This window comes from Hyalella azteca, unplaced genomic scaffold, assembly GCF_000764305.2.
Source record: "Hyalella azteca isolate HAZT.00-mixed unplaced genomic scaffold, Hazt_2.0.2 contig1888, whole genome shotgun sequence".
Taxonomy (NCBI): Eukaryota; Metazoa; Arthropoda; class Malacostraca; order Amphipoda; family Hyalellidae; genus Hyalella; species Hyalella azteca.
Window position 1 is genome coordinate 16691 of NW_025932183.1, and position 19101 is coordinate 35791.

The 19101-nt window shown below is 38.4% G+C and overlaps 1 protein-coding gene across 1 annotated transcript in view; it reads right to left on the reverse strand.

The window, feature by feature from the left end:
* The window catches only part of LOC108675099 (putative uncharacterized protein DDB_G0289263), a 36291-nt gene that overhangs the window by 7260 nt on the left and 9930 nt on the right, over positions 1-19101 (reverse strand). The gene's annotated exons all lie outside the window — the stretch shown is intronic.

Consider the following 19101-nt stretch of genomic DNA (forward strand, 5'->3'; position numbering starts at 1 on the left):
AGCTGGGCAGCGCTACTTGGAAATGTAGCGGCGCTACCGCTACCGCTCCATGCTCTAAATGTAGCGGGCGCTACCGCTACCGCTACACCCACTAGATTGTAACGGGCGCTACCGCTACCGCTACACCCACTAGATTGTAACGGGCGCTACCGCTACCGCTACAGTAAAATGTAGCGCGCTACATTAGCCGCTACAATGGCCAAAATTATTACTTAAGTAAAATCTAAAGGCTTTATCTATAAATGTAGCGGTAGCGCTGTAGCGGTAAAACCTCGTATCGCTACTTAAATATGTAGCGGGCGCTACGTACCGCTACCGCTACATTGCCTTAAATGTAGAGCCGCTATACCGCTACTGAAAATGTAGCGGCCGCTACATGTAGCGCGCTACTGCCCACCTCTGTGCACTGGGTTTAATAACTTATTTTCTTCCAGCCTTGTAGTACATAAAACATAATGTACATAATGGCTCTGTTTTACGAAAATGGTTGAACTAGACAATCTCCTGCTTATACATCATTGTTCCGCAGATCAGAAGGAAGTTTGTAAAAATTCTGCTAGACAAGGCTAGGTTTCATATTTTTATTTTTTTTTTTTTGTGCGACAGAAGCCTCAGTGATAAATGAAATACAAATTTATCGAACGCAGAAGGCACCGTCAATAAGTGATACGAAAGTTGCTGTTAAATTGTTACTTTCCGGATGTGGAGTAATGGATTACTGGAATAGTAATGACGGCGACAGCAGCAGAACCCACTTTGAACCTATACCCGGATCTGGGCAGCGTTACTTCGTTGAAATGTAGCGGCCGCTACCGCTACGTGCTCTAAATGTAGCAGGCGCTACCGCTACAATTGCTTAAATGTAGCGCCGCTACCGCTACTGAAAATATAGCGGCCTCTAGTAGCGGCCGCTACATGTAGCGCGCTGCTGCCCACTTCTGGTAACAACTAACATGTTGACACTAGTAACAGGCTGAGGTTGACAACATTACAGCGAAATCTTTCGTACAGTTTTATTCTGTAATTTATATTATGTATGTATCATGCTGGTTCTTAAATAATATTTAATACAATTAAGTAAAATCTAAAGGCTTTATCTATAAATGTAGCGGTAGCGCTGTAGCGGCAAAACCTCGTATCGCTACTTAAATATGTAGCGGGCGCTACCGCTACCGCTACAATTGCTTAAATGTAGTGCCGCTACCGCTACTGAAAATGTAGCGGCCGATAGTAGCGGCCGCTACATGTAGCGCGCTACTGCCCACCTCTGCGCTATACCAAATGCAGAATAAAGGTTAACAGACGATTCGTGGAGAAACATCCGCTCGGCTATTGCTTGGCAACATTGTCATGTAAATTTCAGCCTGAAATTTCCGGTTTGTTGAAGCAATTCATTTCTGCTCGGACCTAACGGAGAACAATGACTGTTCGAACAAGCCTTTACGTAGCCCCCAGCCCTCCTGTTTTTTAGAAGGTTTTGGGGAGGTGGGCTTTGGAGTGAAAGTGGGAGGCAGACAGTCCGGAAATATTTGAATCACCGGAATCAGCGCGACGGCGCGACGAGTGCCGTATGACGCGTTAGCTTCGCTTGGTTATTGTAACGCAGCATATCTGGACAAACTCTGCGTTACCACTGTACAGCATTACTTTCACTTAACTTTGTACACTGTCTTAATCTTTAATTTTCTCTTAATTTGCTCCAAGGCTCCAACACAACTCTTATACATTGGCGTAATCATCATATTCGAACCAGGCAATAAGTCCAGCAGCTATCTCAATCAATCGTCAGCTATGGAAAGATCGGGTTCCAAAGGCCAGATCCCTTGTGAATCAAGTCCCGAAAAGTTCAAGAGTCGGCAACAGGCCATGGGCCTATTTCTTCAACGCCGACACTTCTATTCTATTCAATTCTATATTTCCAGGCAGCTTCAAAACAGTACTCACAAGTACGCGTTATCGTAAAACTTCCACTCATGCTTTAACACTGCTCTTATACTCACACTTTGCCTTGTCACACGTTGTATGGAGTATAACACGCATCGCAGTCATGTCATTTTCGTCCATGCTCGAATATAGCTCTTAAATTTACGCGTTGTCCTGCCATTATCTCACATGCTCTACCACAGCTCATACACCTATAAGCATTGGCATGAAATTACCATAAGCACCCCAACCCTGTTCTTATTTGGAAGCTTGTCATACCTCGTATTCATCAGCCATTGCAGCTGATGCAAAAACGCAGCTCAGTGCAAAACGTGATAAAAACGTGAGTTGTATTGTATGAAAACTGTCTTAACGCGAACTCGAACATATTGATTGAGCATGAATCTCTCGGAGATTTTTAGTACTAGAAAGCGGCCTGAATTTGTAAGTATTTGCTACACATTTGCTTTCCATGTATCCGAGAGAGTAATAACGATTAATATGGTAATAAAAAGTGAACAAATAACACGAAGAATCAAACGACACAGAAAATACAAAATTATTGAAAATTAACGTTCAATTAATAGTGCCCTGCATTAAGAAGCGCAGCAACAACATCGAAAAAGTAGCATGACAGCTGTCATTAGCGGTCTTAGAATTATATTAAAAGTAATACATGGTAAAACGATAAATTTATTGGACGTGTAATTTTCAACATTGTTGCCATCAGCAAAAACTTGAATGAAATCGATCAACAACGGTGTGTCATGAGCGCTTCATCTGTGGACGAGCCTAAGCCTGACCAAACGTCGCCGCTCAGCAGGAGGCGCGGCCGCGTTTATCCTCAAGCTTCTGCTCTACTTTCTCCCTTGTCAGATTTGCTGCACACAGAATTCCTCTTTTTATGAAGCGCCGATTAATATGCGCTACTCACAGATTCATCGAAAGCACTTGCACTTGTATAATCCTTTGAATGAACAATTGAATCTTGATGAGGGGACGATTTTTTATGTAGAGCGGCTTGATCCGCCTACTTGTTTGGGGTACGTTGAGAATCGTCAAAAAATGCATTATTAAAGACTAGTAATTTTTCTCGTTGAATAGAACGAAACTGGTACAAAATATAAAAAATATTTCAAGTTTCCATATAAATCATGAGGAAAAAGTACAGGGTTGCACTATGTTAATGATTTATTCCGCTTTTGTGAAGTGACTTGCGCCTTTTATGCTTTTAACAAATGGCACGAGTAACGAGGCATATTTTTCGATAGCTACACCCAACCATCATCACTCAAAACCATTCACTTTTTGAAAGATTACGTACCGCATGCAACGTGAGGTATCAAGCTCATCGTACCAATTTATGTGCTTCAACTCCCATCACTTAGACGCAATCAATATTATTCCAAGGTTCACTGCAGCTCGCTGCCTGCAGAATATAACTGATTCTACACCAATAATCACTACTGAATAACATTACCTGAACTTCATAGCTGCATTTCACCGGTACATTCCATGACCCACGAGAAGAACGTCTGGGCTTCACAAACATACAGACAAAATTTCTATCAATATCTCGGTTCTAAGACATACACTTCCGTAATTCACGTTCTTTGCACAATATTATTGCAATAGAAAGTGGAAACACCAATTTTACATTTTCTTGTTACGGGCTCGATAGAACATGATTTCAAAACCGCATTGACAGGCAAATCCATACAAGGAAGTTCCTTTCTCCCCACAAGTGTTTAAATTGAACTTATTTGACCAACTGCGTCCATCTACTCTGACTTACCATTGGCGAAAATTTTCTACTAAACATCGCTACAATTGGGTAGAACTTTTATCGCTTGTACTGGGACCGCAATTATTGGGCAATCAAGCTCATGTCTTCATAGCTGATCCTGGAGTTGTTGACGAGCGGTCACACACATGGTACATGAAAAACAGTGACCGCTACAGCACATGACCTGATGTTTTTTTCGAGATCGTACTCACTTTGCGTAAGAATGAGGCCAACAGGATAGACTGGAAATCACCTTTGCTCTTTACTACACTCACCATAGCGGATTATGAGCGTCACAAATATACGAAATTATGAGAAGCGAAATTCATCTCGAGATAAAATGTGATACGTGTAAATATCTTGCGAAAATTTCGAAAACGTCAAGTTAATTTTCAGCCAGTGTAATAATAAAGTTTAGAATTGCACCGTGTTGAGTTTTAATATGATAAATTGCCACTAAAAAATATTTCACAGTCCAACCGATCCCGGTATGTATGTATTAACGAGATTTGCAGTAAAAAAAAACATTTAATAATCGTCAAATTTCAAATTATTGTACACTTAGTGAATTTTTTTTCAATTACTGAAATAAATTTGGGCATCCATGGCGATATACTGTTTTTAATTATAAAGTTATTTCGGGTTCATTATTGTCAGCGGCATACATGCTCTAGCCACGCCCTCCCTTCAGTCACCGGCCGGCCGAGGACGACCACTTTGACCAACGCATCAAAATTCAAAACATTCACATTCTGTGAGCGCCATGGAGCCACTCGCTGGCCCCGCAGTAAATGAACGAGCCTCTTCAGTGAGGGTAACAAGAGTCTGGAGAGACAAATACTGCTAGTGAAAAAACAAGTGAAATTCACTGGGAGTTTGATGGAAGTAACAAAACCTATATAGAGCGAAAAGTAAGTTTGCAATGCTTGTGTCCCTCAAATATGTTATTATGTTATATAGACAAACGAATAAAATTATTAATAAAACCTACTTTAAGTGGGTACCTTTTCTGCACATATTTCAACTCGCAAAGGAAGATAAAGTATAGTTAATTGACAATTAACCGCAAATGTATGATGGCATAATGGAAAACCTATAAATTCGTTTCGAGTTCAAGTGATGCAATATCTGGATAAGCTTCATCTGATACGACCTGAACTTGTTAAGACTTGAATCTCCGACTCGGATTAACGCCGCATTTCTTGCACGCACATTATGAGTATGTTACTAGAGCTCATTCCTTCAAGATGTTAGGCAATCCCGAATGACCAGATGAGGGCGGAATGTCCACCACATGCAGAGCCCTCATCAGTGCGAGTGGGAAAAACAGAGCTTCAATATCAAGCAGGTAATAGGTGAACAAAGAGCATTACTAACCAGTCTTTTGTAGCTTGATCAAGCGATCTTGCATGATGTAGATAGGGCAATTAGAATGGTTGCCGTATGACCTTCCAGCTCACACAGCAGACTGGGATGGGGCTGAAGCGCGGCTTAGTAAAAACAAGGTTTACTTGAGTAACGAGAAAATAAATCCCGTTTCGAATCACCTTGATGAAGAAGTCACACTTAATCAATCAGCTTCCACACTCGGCTTTAATCAACATAATTCCTCTCGACACAGTCTATTGGTGGTGTTTATTTGAAAGGGATTAAGATTCAAAGTTTTTAGGCAGATCTTTACAAATTTGAAAAGTTACTTTAGAAGTAATGTAGTGCGTCACTATAGGCACGAGCATCATTAGAATATCGATGTCTCTGACAAACGCCCGAACTGAGGGTTCATTCAAATTCGTCAGTCGAGTGCATGAAAGTTTCGTCTCAAAATTATCTTTCGGTTTCAACACCCAGAGATAAGGAAACAATAGTCCAACGATAACGGTAATTCCTAGAATTGAGGAGAAGATCCTATATCTCATCAATGTGATAAAATATGCGAACGGATCCGTTCATTTCCATGAACGGATAATTAATAATATAATTACAATTAATCAATAGCAGATTTGGTACTTTTTTTCTGAAATACTTAGATTAAACTTATACCCCAATTACTCAAATGGGCTATAAAAGGTAATTTTTTACCTTGTCAAAGTTACAGCACTAAAACCAAGCAATTTTTCCTGATGTACTCTTGAATTAGGTTCAAGTGGAAAAATTACAACACTTTAAAATGTTACCCGCTCAAATGACATTGCTTTATTGACATGCGGGTCGCGCTCGCATCCTCCCACTAAAAGTAAATCCAGACGAAATGAAGAGCTACATCCGGGACTTTCATCAGTCGTTCTGTGATAGCCTTTGATTAGTTTGATTCATGAAGCTGGATGAACGCGCCATCGAAGGTTGCGTTACAAAATTAGTTTGATTCATGAAGCTTGATGAATACACCTTTGAATGATGCGTTAGAAAAAAATTATTTTATTCATGAAGCTTGGTGAACTCGCCTATAAATGTGGAGTTGGAAGAAATTTATTTGATTCATGAAACTTGGTGAAAACGCCTTTATTTGGTTCATAAAGCTTGGTGTCCGAGTCACCGAATGTGGCGTTTAAAAAATAGAGCAATGGAAACAGTGGTTAAATAAGTCGTCTTTTCTGTTCAAATTATTCGTAGCTCCTCGATCGTTGTAACAAATTTTTAGGCTTATTTGCGAGATGTAATCGGCAATTAAATTTAAAATATTACCAGGGAAGCGAAGCTCAGATATTACGTAAGATGATTATGAAACATTGTCAATAAGTGCCTAAAATTAATTACATTATACGTGTCAAATAAATTATTCCAATAGAATTTCACACATCCAACACGAACGAAATATTCTAAATAGTGCATGGCCTTAAGTATAGCAAGCCTCATCGTTTGCAGCTGAGTCATCCTGACACATTAAAGCGTTGACTTAGCACCGTTCACACGACCGAACAAACAACGACACGAATCTGGTTTGCAGAGCAAACCGAATCTGAAATGTACAAGGTCGAGTATCTAATTTAAGGCCTTAACTAAATTAGAAAGGAAGATACATTAGGTCTACGAATTATGTGAATAAGAAGGCTGTGATATTAACTTGAATGCTTGCTCTCGTCAGATGTCAGCGTTATCACTTTCTGAAAAAAGAATCGGAGTAGAGAATCTTAATTTGAAAATCGGGGTAATTAAAACTCCCAGTTCTTGCAAGGGGTGCCAATACTCAAGAAAATGACGCGCCTCATCTTAATTAACCAAGTTCTTGCAAGCATAAGTAGCAGGTGAAAGCGGTTCACAATATTGCGGTCACGACTTGTCGATAGTTCGAGCATGTTTATTTTATTCTAAAAAAAATTAGAATGTCAAGCATTTAGACCCTAGAGGTTTGATTTCTAAACTCTTCTCGGAAACGCAATTGAGGCATCGCTGAACAAGGAAATTATGAGTGTCGCAGGAATAGGAGATAAAGGAATAGGAGATAATTTGTGTAGTGCAGCTGGACCTATCAACGAACAAGGAATAGAACAATTGTTTAATAAGATTACGTTGCCAAGATTTTGGTTGACGACGAAATCGTCTCACGACTGTAATTTAATCTTAAGAGTACGGTTAATCTTCGTGTGGAGCAAAAGAATTCTTTTTACTAATTAGTTTACACTTTTAGGAGCTTTTGCATTTGTTTTAATGCATATGTTCAGGGAACTTTAAGAGCGGTAACTGACACTACTTTACCAACAGAACTTCCAAAATAATGTCATGTTGCCAAGCCGCCACAGCCCATGCAGCAGCCATAGCAAAGTATGCGCTTTTGAAAGGTCAATCTTTTACAGAACGAGCACCACTCTGCTTGACACCGCCTAGCGTTGTACTCAGACGTCCACAGTCTACACACTTGCGCATGACCGTAGCTAGTCGGGACGGAGTTGCAGTATGGTTTGTTGCATGAGCCTTAAATGCAGGTTAATATTCAGTCTCGTTGAAGTCAATTGCACTATGCATGCAGGCAAAGAAGTCAACATTGCGGCAAAATTTTCGATGATTTGAGAAGAACAATAAATTAAAACTATGTCTGTGCAACAAAATCACTCATGACCGTGCAATGTCTGTAGACTTTAATGGTTACATGAAACTAGAACACAACTTGTTTGCATCTGCGATGTAATGATAATAGTAAGAAATTAAATATAGGGTTTTATCTTAATCGAGCATCGTGACAAAAATTATTCCTTATACTGGCTTTACATTTGTCTTTCAACGAACGTTTTTTTTGCGCAGGCCTAATTTGCAAGGTTCAGAAGGCTCAGTGAACGGCTTTTACAGGCACGTTCTGACCTCGCTTTGAAAAGTGACTGAAGCTCGGCAGCGATAGCAACAATTGCTTTGTGGTCTCTTTTGAACCTCAGATCACTAAAAATTCCAGAAAGAAAACTGGGAACACAATATAAATTATTGTTTGTTTAATTCATTTAAACTTTGGTGTAAAAAGGCTAGTGATAAGTTCAAATGAAAATTACCTCATGGTCACTCCACATACCAGCGTAACCAATTAAACTTTAAATCAGAATAAATCTAGGACCCTGCAAAAAATGATTGCAGCAGCTGCACGACTGAGACGGCGAAAGTCTGCATGTATGACAGACTCGATTCTACGCAACATGCTTTAGAAATGGAATTTGAATGCCTTATTAGAATTCTTTGTATTCATCCAGATCAAATAATTTAAAAGAGTAATGCGCTTAGTTAATGAATAACTATAATAAGCTGGAGGCGACGTACATCTTAAAAATTCAACAAACCTTTCATCAAAAGAATTTTATCTTCTAGTCTTTAAGAAATTAACGCATAGTAGGGCAACATGGGGCAGCGCGCCCCCCCCTTTTTTTAAACTAAATTTTTGATGAAGTTTCAATTGATACGAGGTGGTTCTTTGTTTTGTTTAAAGGTGCAACTAATGAGGAATGTATGATGTGAATTAGACACCTATATGTTCATTCAATTTTTAATGAAACACTGTTTTGTAAAAAGTGTCAAAATGTGCCCATTGCCCCAACCCTGGGGCAATGGGCCCATGGGCTTGGGGCAAGGCGCCCATCCATGGTCCCTTTACCACAAATGCATATTTTTCGTTTAAAAATGATAAAACAGCACTTTACAGTTAAAAATAAGAAAATGCAATAAAAAATATGACATTCACTCATTCATTAACAACTCGAAAAATCATATACTTAACTTGAAAAAAATATACTCATGGCTTAAAAAATCTATCACTGACGTGAAGAAAAATATTTCATTGACATAAAAATATATATCCCTGACTTGAAAAATATATCCTTGCGATAAAAATTTCGTCCTTGACATAAAAAAATGTATCCTTGACTAGAAAAAATATATTTAGTTGATCAGAAAAAAACTTCGTTCCAGTTACGTCCATAATCCAGATATTATGTGCAGAGAATTCGTACCTAATCGTGATTTCAGCCAACACCATAAAAACTCATCAACGTTTGGCTCATTGGTGTTGACTGAAATCAACTTTTGGCAAGGCAAGAGTCAAAAACTCGGAAAGTGGTCATAAATACGCATAACTAGAAACTAAACCTGCTGCCTTGAGGCGGCAAATAAAAAAATCATGCAATATGAAGTGTAATTTGTAATTCAAAAAGCTAGTCATAGTTTGAAAAGGTCATTGAGACAAATCTAATGATGTATAACACAAGACTTCACCATGGGCGCTTTGCCCCGTGACACGCGTGGGCCCGTTGCCCCCACTAGGTATCATTTCAATTTATATCGTGTCAGCATTTTATTTTAAAAGCTAATAGTCTAAACTTGGTCTCAAAATTATCCCTATAAATATTACTTTGAAAAAATAATTCACAGTAATTTCAAAAGCTTCATCTATAGTAATCGAAAAAAACTTTATTTAGCGGCAAAAAAGTTTTTATCTGGACTAAAACAGTTATTCGCAAAGAACTTAATAACGCAAACACTTAGCAAAACGTAAATCCGTATAATTAATCCCAGTGAAACTGTCGACAGGCGGTAGAGAACACGGACCAATATCTGCCATACTTAGCGAGAAACCCGCTATGGGCCCGTGACCCGCAGTGGGCTCGCTGCCCCATGTTACCCTACTGTTAGATAGAATACATTCATTCATGTTAAAGAAACAGTTTTCACCATTTACGGCCAATGTCTAATATTTTTGACTTACAAAATTTTTGGATATAAATTCAATTGACAGCGTATACCGTACACGAGTTGCACGAAGAAAAAATTGGCATTCAATTTAATATTTACAACATTGAATCTTTTACACCATATTCATTGTCCAATTCTGCAGCCTTAATCGAAATATCGCTTAATCTTTTTTGTATCTCAATTATTCGACTCGAGAACTGAGAGAGCAAATTACCGTCTTGGAGATAAAATTTACAATCAGCGTCGGACCAACGGTCAATAAAAGCACTGATCATTTTTTTCGGAGTCGGAACGTGTGTTGTTGCTGCGGAAAAACAACCCCAAATTTCCTCTTGCGCGGGCATTTGCTTTTCGAGTGCGCAGCTTGGCTGTGACACAACAGCGGTCGTTCGTGCGTGACTCGAACTCGATATGTCACAACACGTCTGGGCGGTCATATGCTTGGGCAGTGGGCACCAGACTAGCGAGTGTTCTGAGAACACTTTCATGATGCAAAGATAACTCAAATAGCTTTGCTTACATACTCAAGTTAGATTTAGTGCCAATCCCACATTGCCAATTACGATATTTATGATATATGAGACAATAAATATTTTGACAATAATTAGATTAACTCATGCGATTTAAACAATAATTTTGTTTTATTTCATTCATTCTACTTTGTGCCTTCAAGCAATGAACGTGGACTCAACATACACATAGCTTATAGAAATCGCAGGCGTAAAATCATGATGAGCCAAAACAATGAAAAATATATTGTAATGAAATGTGTGATAAGCGCGCTGAGCATAAATTGAAAACTAATTAAAAAAATATCATAGGGGTCCCCCTGGCCTACAACAATTAGAGTTTATTTTAAAAATTTCGCGAAGATGCCCATGCAAGTGCGAGGAATTGTGTCCACGTCGAAAGCGTATTCGAGATGAGCTGAGAAAGGCTTTCAAGCCATCCAGCGAAGAGTTAAGCTTTGCTGCTGCAGCTGGTAAGGTCTGAATGCGGGGTATTTATCTCCACTTGGAATATTTCATAACACCACAAATATTTTAAACTCAAAAGAGAACACTTGAAATGAGATCAAGAAGAGAAAAGTATTTAATTTTGCATAATATGAGTTGATATGAATATATGTGGATATCAGTACATGCTAAATTGCATTATGTATTCCGGTTTACTTTTTGTAAATGAAACTCTATCGACAATAAAGTGAAAGCAATGGTCACAACTAAAAATTCCTGCTATATTAGAATGTAGTTATGGTGGCCCAGCATGAATGAAGGCTACCGCTAGACTAGTTATTCTCCAAGCGTGATGAGTACAGCAAGCAAAATGGCTTAAGCTGGCCTTAAAGTCTAAACAAACATGATGGTCTCAGCAAACGAAATGCCCCTATAACGAGGGCGATGGTTCCAATCAGCGTGATGGCCAAGCCTAACGCGGCGGACGCAGAAAGCGTGATGGACTCACCTAGCGTGATGGACCCAGAATGCGTAATAGACCCAGCAAGCGCAATGGCTCAAGCGAACTTGATTGCATTTGTGCCTTATTCTGTAAGGTTGAACACAGCTGTTGAACTCTTCGTGACTTTCAGCAAAGAAGTATAGGTTCGTAAAAAAATCATATCATAAAAACGTTATAGAAATTTTCAAGTAGGTAACAAAAAGTCCAGGCTTGCACGAAGGTGCTGCAAATTTTACCCATTCTACCTTCAAAGTGGAAACGAATTGTTATTTTAATGGCTTTGATGTTCTATTTAAACTATGATATATGGCTAGCGAGATACATTCTCACAATCACATATACCGATTTTGCTTCGGTTTAACTCAGTAAATTTAAATTTTGTATGAGCTTTTTTTCTAACTTCACACTAGATGCATGCAAGTTCTCTTCTTATTTTACCTTAAATGTACCTACTCAATCATAAAATGTTTTTAAAGCACTCACTAGCGATTTCATAAATCACTCCATGCCTCTATCTTCTATAATCAGCATGAGCTCAAAAAGCAAATAAGAAATAACATTATATATTCTATCCTAAATTTAGTAACAGTCTACATTGATAGGTCAGTGCACATTTAAGTAAGCCCTTCAACGCCTTGGCTTACTGCTGTCGGCAATTTTTGTTGTGACATTTGAGGTCGTGCGTAAGAGGAGGTAAGCATTTAATGACCCAACCAACTGTGCGTTTCTGGGGAAAAAACGAAACCGAAAAAAGCCGCTCACCTCCATTGTTTACAATCTCTTCACTGCCCCCAAAACAACAAACTTAGGAATGCACGATCCTAATTTGACGTGTTCTACTTTTATCAGGCACCCAAAGGTTTGTAGTAGCGTTTGATTGCCCAAAATGATAGTTTTTTTTTACATGTTCCACTGATATTTTAGTCTCGTTGTTTTTGTAAGCGATTATTATATTTAAGTTTCTGTATGGGACGAGCATTGTAAAAAATAATGTATATTTCATGGGCATTGTTGTAGAGTTCAGATGTGCGGCGAAGCTTTAACCTTTAAAATCGTGTATGACTTCGTTCTTGGTTAAAGATCTGTTGATCTGACCGAAGTTTTTGGCTTCAATTCTTGTAGGAAAAAAAGAAGAAATTGAACCGAACTGCCAAAACGGGAAGCTCGGGAGAAAAATATAAATGGCGGGAAAAAGTTATTGGTTTTATGACGAGAATGAACTTAAGAAATTGGTACATTATGGGCTTTCAGCTTTCGAAATTTCGACTTTATTAAAGAGGCTAAATGGTTGAAATTTTTTAACTGAAACATAGTACACTCAGATAAAACTAAAAATATATATATTTTAATCCATGTAGATTCCGAGAAAAATTACAGGGAAAAAGATTTTCATGAAATCCATTAGCAATTATTGAATTTATTTAGTTCAGAAGAAAGGTGAAAATCTATTAAAACTAATGAATATCGAAAGCAGTTGCTATCATGTATATATGCATCTGCTGTTCTCTTTAGTGATTTTAAATTGTCTGAAATTAATAATTATACTTCTAAAAATATTCATTACTTCAAAACAACGATGTTAAATCCATATATAATCAAATTTAAGCTCAAATATTTACATAATTAGCTTGAACCATGTAGTAGGTACAGAGCATATAAAATACCGCATCGTAAAGTTATTATTAAGGACTTGATATGAAGTCGCACTCCGCACTCCGTTCATTTATTTCCCAGTTGATGCAATCTCCTCTATAGTGCAGGTATTGTGATGACTTCATTGTCGGTTTCTACAAGAATTCTGATGCAAATCTCAAGTCAATGACCTCGCGAATTTTTTATGTCGCACACTCTAGCTGATGGTATTGACTACAATAAATGTAATGCTCTTTTAAATATCAATAGCCATTGAAGTCGCAAGCAAAACTGTACGCTCTACAAATTTTCTCTTTTATATTTTGCTGCAGAACAATAATTATGATCAATCAGGAAATACACATTTACTATTCGATTTTCATAAGCCAAAAATGACATCTAATATTTAAAGAGATATCAAGCCAGAGCAACTTATAAACACTTCCTTGGCATTTACTGGAACCAAAGATCACAACTCATTGCCCAGACCGAATAATAGAAGCACATATTAACAGAGTTTACCATGCAAATTCCCATCCTGCAGCTCCCACTGATCATAAAAATTAAAGGTCATAAGAAATTTCACCGTGAACGCCCCGAGCGAGCACAACCTTCAGAAGAATTAAAGAACATGAAAGGGACTCAGAAAAATATCGCACTCTTTTGTTTTATTTAATTGACCTTAGGCATTCACCTGCACAGTTAAACAGCGAGGAGGCATTTCGCGATTATCTAAAATACAGGCTTTCAAAGATTTGAGTCTTAAGTGAAAAGTAATAATATTGTAACCTTTGTTCTCGTTATAAGAAAGGAAGTATTCTGAATATCTCGGAGAAATTCTATTTTTGCATAGCACAATCTGCTTACTTGGAACAGTACTGTGAGTAGCATTAGACAGCCACTACGTAGGTCACAAGTTCATTGCTTGGAGTCTTACGGGCGCACTTGCGTGCTCTTTAGGGAACCATCATGAGCTTTGTCCGGCATTATCCATGACGGAAAAACTAAGAAGAAAATGACCTTGAAGCGCAATGTGAAACGCCGAGATAGAAGTTATGGAAACTTCAACTCTGCGCTGGTAATAATCCAACAATAAATAAGCGAGTTTGTTCGGCAATGGCCACAAGAATTTCATTAAATGAATGATGAAGATATGAACCTACAATTTTTGAATGTAATGTAGATTTATTTATGTAATATATATTACTTATATATTTGCAATGTAGAAACTTAGAAAATTCTGTACCCCCAAATTAGCTTATGATTTAGGCACGACGTGTACACGACACTGTAAAATTTAAAATATTTATAGAGAATTCAAATATTTCCGTTTGCAAGCTTCCTGTGCTTACTTTAAGCAAACAAAAACTGATTTTCTAAACCAGACAGCTGTTCGAAAGTTCTGCTCAGCTCTCATGAGCGTTTAACTTCTTCGACGAATGCATCCGTTTCGAAGTCAAGTCTCTTGCCTCGCCTTATGGACTTGGAAGAAAGTTTTGGGCGCTGCTGCAAAAAGCAGGACAAGTTTGATCGTCCAGACGAAGTTGAACGTGGTCCAGCCAACGTAAGAGTGTTTCTCAAGCACCCGCTCATCGATCTTACAAGAAAACAATGGCTTATGCAAGGCTATATTCATTTTTAATTTCTAAAGCTTACTATGAGATCGTGGCTTCTATCACGTATATACTGAACGTGCGAGGGAATGTTACCACACCGAAAGGCCGTTCACCATCGTAGCATCACATAGCTACGTTTTTCGGGGACAAAAAAGAGGTCATAGATTGGCTTGTAAGAGGAAACCAAGTGAAAAAAAAACTCCTCGCATAATCCTACGTGGTATATGTTAATGTTGCGCAAGCGCAAGAAAGCTCACACTATGCCTAGCAAGGTTCGCTCTGGTGAGCCTTGAGTGTACATGTTGCTGCGAGAAAATCGGTCGCACGTGATTCTTTAAGAAATCTTGACAGCGGAACGCAAACATTGTGGTCGGTCGATATGCTCGAGCCGCTGAATTTAAAGCTAGAAAATAATCAACAATGTCAACACCGAGTCTCTAATAGAACACCGACGATATTACGACCAATCTTAACGAAAAATTATCAGCCAAACTATAAACAGTAACAATAAATTTTTCGAAGATAAGTCGATCGTACTTAGCACTGTCTTCGTGCACTTGCTTCTAAGAGTGGTTCTTGATTTTTTTCCGCCTTAAATACCTGCGAGCATGAACATCGGATAGCCCACATCACGTTGCCGACCTCGTGAGCCACTGAACTGCGCACCCGCTGCGGTTGCCGCTTGTTTTGATCCACTTTCCAGGCGCTCTCTAGCTCACGCGAATTGTTGTTTCCGGTGAAGATTCATATGCAGAAGCTCCTTGTATATTATTATGCATCAGTTAATAATAGTATTCAGATGACATGTACTTTCAGATGACACAGAAGTCAATCTTCGTGCAAAGGCATCATATGCACGATTATGAAGTCGGCAATACAGAATTTAAGGTCAATAATCTCGATAACGTTGCATCTTCCACATAATAGTTTATGGGTAAACCTTCAATTGTGTTTTGTTTTGACGATCAAAGCTGGCTTCTTCCGGTTCATTAAAACACCTTGACAGTAGAACATGTATAGAGTGGTTGAAGGTAGTAAAGTTCTACGTATGTAGTTTTCAGTAATTACCAAGCTGCTGCTGCCATTCTCTTGTAAAATAGCCCTCATCAAGCCGACTGCCGAGGTCGCCATAATTCTTTACAAATTCCCATTAAAACAGATCGAGGCGTGTAGCCTTGCAAGTCCTGAACAGAGCACATAACGTCCATTAGAGATTATAATCGAACGCCTTTCGAAACTCGAAGAAATAAATTATGATTACAGAACCATGACCTACCATTGAATTTTTTATATCTTCGATTTCATGGCAGATTTGGAATTATCCTGAGCTTCAGCAAAACAGGGCCTAAGCATAAGCAATGGTCATCATTAACCAAACGTAAAGCAATTGTTATTTTAATAGCTCAAATCAGTGTTTATAAACAAATTTGCTTTCCACATAGACCTAATATTACACAATTCAATCGAAGTTTCGCACTTTCAGTCAGAAACAGTGTGCATTTTCTTCGGTCACATGCATTTTTATTTAAATTTCGTTTTAAATTTATATTCGCATTAACCAAAGGTATTAATAAGAGTGAGTACCTATGGACCACAATTCCTTCTTGAAAATTGATGCTTCAAAGCCATAATAAATTGTTCCCAGACAGCGGACACGGAAAAGATATTTCTCGCTCCTCAACAATCTGGTATAATAACAACCTCATTGTGAGAGGTCAAGTGTGCATGCACTTCGGGATTTGTCAATCCCCCGCCAAAAATTATGAGGTTTTCCCCCTAGATGACGCGGTGCAAGAGTTTACCACTAGATGACGAGGCGCAAGAATACCTCCGACCTTTAAAATCGGTGTTAAAGAGTCCTTCACTGCGGTGCTTAGCATCAGTAGATAAACATGGCGGCCGCGCTGGAAAACCGCAAATGGTTTTGCATTTCACCGAGGCTCTGAAGGTTGCATTTAGCATGTGCTCTAGTTTAAAATGTATTTGTTAGCAATTATATTTCCATTACAAAAATCAATGGAACATGATACTGGCCTTCATTAGAAAGTAGTTTGTTTCTATTTTAAATTGAATAGTATGGAGAAATATTGGACGTCATACATAGACGATCTGCATACCGGGATTGGCTTTGATGAGTAACGTAATGTGACAAAATTATGTAATTTTTTAATTGCGTCATATTCAACACATGAACGTAAAGTATTTCCAATAAAGTTGACGCGCTTTAAAATTCCATTTGCGATGCGATTAATTATTCAAGTTTCGCTAAGTCTTGGTTGGTTCATTGGCTTCTCGGTAATTACTATTAAGAGTAACCATGATTTACAGCGGTAATTTGCTGATGAGCGTAGCGGTCGTAAGTAATTAAGAGATTGCATTATAAGAGAAGAGGTGAATGTCGAACATGAAAGTAAAGGAACAGGTTGATAAAAAAACGCCCCGTTGCAACACAGGATGAACCGTCTATGAATTCAAGTTTTATCCAGGAGGAAAAATTTTCAAGCAATAGCCTATGGAATCAATGTATTGATTGTGCACGGAGATGACTTCGTAATCTCTTCATGCTCGTATCGGTTTCAACAAAATAGAGAAATTTCGCAACGGTTGAAGTTTTTGAAATTTTTACCTCCGAACTGACGACCAAATTTTTCTTAGTTACTTTAGAAAATTCTAAATAAATCTGCAAGTTCTTTATATTTGTTAATAAATTAATATATAGATTAATTTTGCAGTGTATGAATAAAAACTCGTTAGCATCGACATGCAGTAGCCAAGACCAACCAGACATCTCCTGTAATCATATTATTATCGAAAACTCTGCACAGTTTGCACGGTGATAGAGCACTATTGGTGCAAAGCGGGGGAAATCGAGGTAGAATTGGAGTTGGGAAGGCCGAGCCATGACCATCACAGAGTCTCCGGTCACTACTCGACCAAGATGCTCGACTCTAATACAGGTCCCGTAAACAAGGGGCCTCTGTAAAAGTATAAATCAAACTTAGAACTTGAGAAGAAAAGAGGTTTGCGAAAGACCAGCAGCATTGGAATTAATAGGCAATGACAGCGCAAACCGATCTCCTATTATTAGTGCCAGATCGATGCTTTAATTGGCGCATTAAAATGTCTCTCACTACTGAACGCGGTCACTTTCAAGAGCTCCCAGAGAGGTCAATGCGGAAAGTATATCCAATGCATTCTCTCGGCCATCTCTTCAGAGAAGCAACTCTTATTCAGTCTCAAAAGATCACGAGCGTGAGGTAATTTTTACGCAAACTCCCTGACAAATTGGCCGGTGGCAGCTCTTTACGGCCAATTGATCGATGCGGAAAATTTTACAGGCCGCGATAGCCATGACTCGGCTGGATGCGAGTCCAACATTCCCGCGATGTTGAGATGCAAGCCGAAGGGCCGTCAGGTATCTAGGCATTCGGACACACAAAGAGGTTTCCTCATGATAAAATGCACGTTTTTTATAGTAGGCAGTGTTAGAGAAAAGCATTTGTTTTACGAGGCAAATTCTAAGAATTCAATGCAGCTTTCATGTTTCATGCAACTACAACCTCAAAAGATTGTGCGCAGTGAAGGGAACCGGCTCTTTCCCGGAAAATTCAGTGTAATGAGTTAGGTAATTTCTTGCTAAAAATTGTTAAATACTTGCATCATTGCCATTCAATGCTTGTAAACAGTTAGAGTTTCTTTCAACTACCTGCCAAGAATACATTCTTTGTAGTCTAATAGATCGTCTCCGAATGATATTTACACAAAATTGCAATATGATTAGTGAATTCCAAAAATTGTACAAATAACAGCAATCCACTAGCGCAATAAAATATTTTCGATTTAAATAAATCGATTGAACCTTTCGAATAATATTCCGGTGTTAGATATAAATGTAAATAAATTAGATATATATCTTATATAAAATGTATAAGGTAGGTGGTCAGTTAGGCGATGTACGAATACAGGAGCTGATGTTGATCAGCTCTAGGATCACTAGGTTATGATCAGTTACTGGAATTTAAATGATTGAACGAATACACATGAGACCATGTTAGCCTCGCTCTAATGACACAAGTTAGAGTCAATTTGCAATTGCAATATTTGCAATATATGTCATTCTAGTGACAGGACAACGAGCTGATTACATACTCTGGAATATAAATGCACGGATGGACCATGACACATCAACACTGAAAAGAAGATGTTTGCTGAAACTCAGCAGTGAACTTTATAGGATACTTGTGAATTGAAAGAATAATCCAGCAATATTTACTGAATGAAAGTAAGCTACAAAGGGCGAGATATACAGTTGAGTGCAACTCATTGAACGGAAAAATTCTAATCTCAGAGCGATATGTACGACGTGATTATCAAAGGGCACTAATTTCCAAATTAGTTTCCCTTCTGTAAAATGTGATCAGCAAAAGATCAGTGAACAGCAGCTAAATGTGGCAACTCATTCGATAGCCATATTTCTCTGGTTGTTTCTGGGAATATAGGGCAAGATAATTGCAGTTCCAGGAT